This window comes from Siniperca chuatsi, linkage group LG15, assembly GCF_020085105.1.
Source record: "Siniperca chuatsi isolate FFG_IHB_CAS linkage group LG15, ASM2008510v1, whole genome shotgun sequence".
NCBI classification, from domain to species: Eukaryota; Metazoa; Chordata; class Actinopteri; order Centrarchiformes; family Sinipercidae; genus Siniperca; species Siniperca chuatsi.
This window is the reverse complement of record NC_058056.1, coordinates 5379265-5387135: the sequence shown is the minus strand read 5'-3', so window position 1 is coordinate 5387135 and position 7871 is coordinate 5379265.

Here is a 7871-nt window from a genome sequence, read left to right as displayed (position 1 = left end):
TCTGTTTCTTGTTTCCATCAACATTTCTAACCTAAAGGAGTTTAGAACTCCCCATGACTGATTGGATTGTATGTCCATATCCCTTGAACGTCTGCAGCCCTTCTGTCTGCTGAGGATTTGTTAACAACTGTATTAATGTATTACGAACATTTAGAACTGCATTATTACCATATACAAAGGATAAATAGTGGCCAAAGGGATTTTTTCACCACCTGGAAAACCACAAATTTGTTTCAACAGATCTATAAAGCATTAGTAAATTACTTATTAACCATTAATAAAGTCATTATATAAAGAGTGAAACCAAATAAATATACAGACCAAGATTATGAGACTAGTGCAAAAATACAACGGTACAAAGAAGAGAGCAAACAATGTGGGAAAGAAAAAAATAGGGAAGAAAACTACATCAACATTTTTTTCTTTTTCTTTCATCTATAAAGAACACTTTTGTCTGGACTCATCACTTCCTCTTTTGCCATTTTCATGTCAAGATATACCTACAAATGTAATAATTGCGGGGTCCTACATGCTCAATTATCTGAAATTGAATGGGAAATGAATACTAACTGGGTATGTCATAACAAGAATGCGTATTCATGTATTCAGCTCTGTGTTGATCATTCAACTTTTAGGACATAAATGATGGGATGTCTGATATATTTAAGGTAAATGGATGTCACCACATTCATTGACTTTATTGATATTTTAGGAAAGTGATTTTACATACCCGTGACTATTTATGTTTATTTGAGGTTGTGTGAGCTGAAGGTATGAGACTTGACAGACCAGAATGTGGTTTATAGACCAGCTGGATACCAACCAGCAAGTAACACCCAGTCCGGAGGTGCAGAATCCATCTCCATTACAACTCATGGACCTACTGTACGCCACAGCCCCCAGTAGGTGACGTGTGTACAGATATCTATGGCTTGTGCTCCAACACTGACTCTTGCTCCTGCTGTGCTCCAGCTCAGCCAGCCTCCCTTGGCACTAGTTTTGTTTGAGTGATGTGTGCTTTTGTTTACTTCTGCCACCTTACTTCCTTTGGAACATATGTATGTGCGCCATAGACAAAGTCACGTTCGACTGTGGTCTGAAGAGCACAGAACTGGAATTATGTTTCTGTAAAGATACACATAAAAGTCTCTGCAAACCCAAACAGAGAAGGTTGTTATGGGTAATCGTACGTCAAAGAGAGAGAGACGCCAAGAACACATTGTGTGGACCCTCTCGTCAGGAGGTGTCTGAATGACCTCCTTGCACATTCGACTATGTGCAGCCTGAAGAAGTATGTTTCGGCCTTAAAGGCATGAGAATGCTTCAGCCAAAGTGGCAGATAGAAAACAGGGTCTGAAACTATACTGCATTTTGTCACAAATGGGGATACTGCAAGTGTTGCCACTCAAAACAGGTATAAACAGTTTTGCCTTTAGATGTAGTCAGACGACAGGAAATACAAACTAGTGTGTTTCACGCATACTATACCCCACTTCTCTCTGTTTGCCATCTGCTCTGCACTGCAGAGTTCAGCCTTTTGAACCTGATTGCTCACTACTTTACTGTTAATATTGCGCAGCAATGGACAGTATTAGTGAACAATGCTGATGTCAGGGGTGTCAAGCATTAACATCAAAATTGTTCAAAAACCAACAAACTCCATGATTCACTCAATTTTCTCCAGAATTTGAGCATTGGTTTAATGTAATTTCCAACTGAAGAATACATAAACAACCCAATGATGATGGCACAGCCGGAAGTTGACAGTGTTTCTGATGAGAACATAGGTAGTGTGAGGTGACTCAGATTTTGTGTCTGAAGCTTGTTATCCTCGCTTTGTGTTGCAAAGCCATTGTTAAGGCCAGCTGCTTCCTGTCCGCAGGTCATTATTTCCAACAAGGCCCATAATGAGGTCCTTAAATGGTAACAAGCTTCCTGTATGCTAACAAACTCTGCAGAATCTCCACCACTTCACATTTTGTCTTGTTTCCATTTCAGTAGACAACCAAACATAGAAAATGTTTCATGTGCCAGGGGCAAAGTATCAAATATATGCATGCAAAAGGATACAACCAATTTTTTTTATCACCTCCTGTAAAGCTGATGTTTGTAGATGGATGGTTTCTCAATACTGACATACTAACAAGGTACTTTTGTACAGTAGTAATGGATGACTCTTCCACAGAGAAGCCAGATAACTCTTTTTTTTAACTAATTTGTCCAGGAAATATGTACTATGCAGCACTGTCCTACTTCAGAGTAACTCTAAGAATGCCTTTAGTTTACAGATGTTTTACCCTGGTTGTCATACTTGTGAAAGCAAGCTGAGATGATGACGATGACATGATGGAATTGTTCATTGTTTTAATTTTCATTGCTGTCTACTAGATATATATGCAATACACACCTTTGTAGGATGACCTCCAAATCTATTTACATCTGCATTAGTTATTCTTTGTTATAAATCCCTCATCTTCGATATAATATTAAGTCATAGGCTACTAGCCTGGTTTCAAACCTCTGAACCACTACTCATATCTCAGATTTATTTCAGCAACTTAAATATTGAGCTAATCAGACCTTTGTAGGCGCAATTAAGAATGGAGAAGGCCTGAAAAATTGCCATGAAAATGGATGGATGAAGATGCTATCAGAAGCCTCTGTGTCGCCTGAAGCCAGGGACACACAGGAGGCGGAAGCGCCACAAAGCGCCACCCTAGGTCATTTCTCCTGCGAGCATGCCAGCGATTCTGCTCCTCTGCTCTTTTCTAATCACAATAAAGAGCTGATCTTTATAGTAACCTCATGAATTTATAACCTAAAGCTTTTTATGTGTTTCTGCGGGGCGTTGGTTCTTCTTAACAATGAAGTTAAAAGGATCGGCTTGTGTAATGATATGTGTGGAGGGACACACACACACACACACACACACACACACACACAGGAGAACAGCGAGGAGAGGGGCAGAGAATTCAAAAGGGTTGGCAAACATGGGATATTATTTATCAAAATCAGATTATTTATATTATATATAATATCAATTTATGTTGTTTCTAATAGAATATCAGTGTGTTTTCTTGCCAGATTCACTCACGGCCCACAGAAGAAATAGACCAAACACAGAAACTATCGCTGCTGAGTGCGAGCCGACAGTGGAGCTCCGCACTCTATCTGAACAGCCCAGTTGGTTAACATGGACGAAAGGAAGCGGGCAGCTTTACAGCGTTTCCGTTTCCTGTGTGTCTCAGCTATGATAATGATGTCAATGGGATAGATAATTCATTCACTACTGATTGGTTGGGACAAAATAACGGAAAACAACAACTTACTTACTCTACTTTGGATCAGTATGCTGGTCTGTCACATTTTCACATTACAGTGTGATTACATATCTCTGCCACAGATTCTGCACTGACACATTACTAATTACCATGGAGTATTTAGTTACCAAATACTGTCAAACTCAGAGATTAGTAAGGTCATTTCAAAATTGGTTTGAAAAATTTGTAGTGAAACAGTATCTAATATGCTCTTACAAAATAATTGTAAATGGGAACTGACCTAAGCGGCATCTCCTCATATTTTTAAAGTATTTCTGTTTTGAAATGTTAAACATGGAGGTGGATTTAGCCCGTTTTGATCAAATCAACTGCGTTGTCCTAATACATAACTCACTGCTCCACTGAAAACAAAATGTAGTACCAGCTATGGACGGCAGTGGAGAAGAAGGTTTGATTGGGTGTAAAATTTATCTAACTTTGATGGTTTATAAATCCCTAAAGGTGACTGCATAGTAACCACTATCTAGGAAAATGACATGACTTTTTTATTTTTTTATTGTTTTGTTTTTGCAGAAGTTTTGATCATACATGGAATATTTTAACAGCAAACTGATCTAACCTGCATACAATAGATCTGCCATTTTGTTTAATACATTTTGCATTTTACTGATACCATTAAGTTAGTTTCAGTTAGGTAAGTAAGTATGTTTGATGGTCTAAAACATTGTCTGATAGTTGAGTATAAATTGTATCTATTTTACAAAAGCAGCATTTTTCAAGGTCCTGCTGTCATAAGGCTTTGTCTTTGAAGCCTGCCGGGGCCATTCACAAACACAAAAGCGCTCAGTTAGCCACAAGCTCACGCTCAAGTTGCCTAAAAGGTTCACAAATCAATATTTTTAGCCATGCTACTGGCATAACACTAGGATGGAAATGTCGCTCACCACTTTGGTCCAAACTGAAATATCTATAACTACAGAATAGATTGCCATGCAATTTTATAGAGACATTCATGGTTCCCAGACAATGTATTCTACAGGTGATGCCCTGACTTTTCCTTTAGATCCACCAAGTTCAAGGTTCAAGGTACATTTATTTGTCATTCTACAACACAGGGCTGCACAATGACATTAAAGTTGTAGCCCCCTTCATGCTACACACAATTTATATACATATATTATACAAGGAAGTGGTATGGTAATGTGCAAAACCAGCATAACAGAAAGTTCTTTGTCATTTATGGTGGAGTGCGGTGGATGAGGTGGAGTTGAAATATATATCGACAACTAACGAATGGATTGCCATGAAATTTGATACAGATATTACAGGTCCCTAGAGGATACATTGTATTGACTTTGGTGATTGTCTGACTTTTCCTTTAGTGTCATCTTCAGGTTTAAATATTCATTTTGTCCATTAATTTGGTTTATGACCAAATACCTGCAAAGAACATTCCTATCAGCATTATAAGCAAGTAAGCACATGTTAGCATAATAGCATGCTAACATGTAAACTAATATAATGGACATGGTAAACATTGTACCTGCTAAACATCAACATGCTAGCATTATCATTGTGAGCTTGCTGATGTTAACCTTAAGTACAGTCTCACAGAGCTGCTAGCATGGTTGTAGACTCCTAGCAGGCATTCAGACCGAAATCAGCCCTGCGTTAAAACAAAATAAGGGGCTGCGTTGGTGGGGGCGCATTGTTTAAGCAGGGTATATGCAGGAATCCTGAAGTTAAATTTAATACTTTTAAGACCTTTTTTAAGACCCTTTCCATACATTTTAAGACCTCATCGCCACCTCGAGTTAAATGAATTGAGTGACTAACCCAATGTAAGGTTTATTAGAACGAGTATCTGTAATCAGGCATGTGATTGGCAAAGGACAAAAAAGCCAGAAAATACACAGAGCGCAGAGCACAGTCTGTTGCAGTGGTTGCGATGGGGGGATGTGTGGTTGTAGGATTTGGGGGTCCTCCCCCAAGAAAATTTTATGTTATTTAACTAAAAACTATGCATTTTCCCATAATTTTAGACTAGACTTATCATTACAATATTTATTTTAAAAAACACACACGTGGTAGTCACATTACACTCAGACATTAGCAAGAAAAAAAGTGAGAAAAAAAATTGATTAAGTAAGCGCGATGTCCTGAAGTTATCCTTCACATTTATGTGAGATTCTTTTTCATTACTTAAGAAGTGTTTTTTTTTTAGAATTGATTTATATTTTAAATATAGCTGAATATTGTTTCTAGAGCAGCAACAGTAAATTTCACAACATCAAAGTCACTATATACACTCAATTATATCTCACTGGAAACAAATCTAAAATGTCAGTAAAATAAGCCTAATATTCCTGACATTAAAATACTGAGTATTTTCCTCCTGTCCTCTGTCCTCCTCCCTCTGCTGCTGCAGTGATTCACTGCCTGGCTGCAAGTACCGCTTGTAGAGAGAGGAGGGGCTGGTTTGGAGGGGGGGCTGCAGTCTCAGCCAGCAGCTAAGTTTACAAGTGGCAAACTAAGATACACAGTTAGGCTACATACAGATAACAGGAAACAACTAGCTATTATCTTAATAAGCGCGCTGTGGTTGTAACAGTAACTGTGGACAAAGCAGGTGGAAAAATTGTTTTTCTACTTTTTCTACTTTTTCCTCGAGTTGTCATCAACTCTAGTACAACGTTACTGTCACTTCACCTGGTTCACTGCCTGTGTGTGTAGGAGATGAGCCCCGCCCTCGGTCAAACACGCAGTGGAGAGGACAGAGAAGAAATATTTTTAACAGATCTGCATGATCCATCTTCAGGTCTGAAAATCCAGAACTCTGTTAATACTTACTTACTTTAATACTAATACCCCACAGACATCCTGTTAAGGGAGAGACGATATACGATCCAGGAAGTCCAGTTTGAGTAACAGAAAAATTATATTAAATAATATTAATTTGAACGCTTCTCAGATGCCAAAACACTGCACAGTGGTTTATAATACTCAGAGACACTATTTGCAACTATTTTAATCAAGTTTATTGTAACAGAGTAAACCCCTTGAGATGTATCATCTCATTTTCAAGGATGTATCTTTTGTCACCACGATCATGAGGTAAACAGTGGAAATACGGCGCTGACATTACAAAGTAACCCACCAGAAAAGTGTCCTTGCACGTATGTGATTGGCCAACACAGCACCTTGCTGGATGACGTTGCTTTGCTGCAAAAGACGAGCAAGGTTCAACTTCTTTGCCGGAGCCCCGTGTTCAAGTTTGTATACCTGCAGACCGGAGACTTTGAGAGGGCGTGGTAACTGTCGATCATTTTTTTATTTGGCCAATCAAAGGCTTACAATCCACTGTCAGTCAAAAACTAATTTCACCAATACACCGCCTGAACCAGTTGTCAATCACTTTTTAATTCAGCAAATCACTTCACAGTATTATAAGGGGGGCACACAAACAACTCACGCTCCATCCATCATTTGTTTTGTACGGACAACTTTTCAACTAACTAGCGCTAACTACCGCTGTCTGCTTATCGACTCCTTGATCATAACAGAATATAGTAACTTTTACCACTGCTCATGTTAGAAAGGCCACCGCAAGAAAACTTGTTCTTTGATTAGATTATCAAACGGACAATGGATCATAGATGTTTGTTTCTGGCTTCCAGCATTAGCTAGCGTAGCTAGCAAGCCTTCATTTTCCCAGGAACATGCCCGGTGGGCGGAGAAGGGTCCAACTGTAGTCCTCCCTCCTGAGGCCACTAGTTGTGTGAGCCAATGGGGTTTGAGCATGCGTAGTTCTGTTCTGTTGTATGAACTACACTACGTAAACTTTCACTTATTTCACCTTAGCAGTTGACCAAAATCTGTTTCTGAACAAATATGAGAAATAAGCAATCCAGTTGCTGAATCTTCACTCATATTAGATCTACAAGGCCTAATTTAAAAGTTTGTTCCGACTTTCGTAAGGCAAGGGCACTACTGCACTTCTGGTTTCCACTGCTTTTCTAGCCTGTTTGCTTACTACTATAATTTCCCATAGATGTTAGCGAGTTAGCTAACATTAGCTTGCAGTTTACTGCATACGGCCTGTAGTAGCTCATTAGCGGCTAGCTTTCCAACAAGAACTGCAACGTGTGATTTCTAAAATGAGCAGTGGTGAAAGTTACTATATTCTGTTATGATCAAAATTTGTCTACTTCCACTTTAAAATGTTGATCAAAAACATTGCTGTCGGTTGATACTTTGATCCTTTGACTAGAGCTGAAAAGTTTGTTTCTTTGTGTCGAACCTCCCCGTTCTCCTATGAGAACGATGATTAGCCGCATTAAAAAGTGACTGACAACTGGATCAGGCGGTGAAATTAGTTTTTGATTGACAGAGGATTGTAAGCCTCTGATTGGCCAAATTAAAAAATGATTAACAGTTACCCCTCCCATTCAAAGTCTCCGGTCTGCTGAGATACCCTACTCCCAGTGCTGGCACTCCTGCTGCACCAAAGGACTGGCTCCATTCAAATGAATGAGAGGGCTGCAGTCAAAAGGGGTCACTCTAAGTGACAAACCAACAGAGAAAGATCAC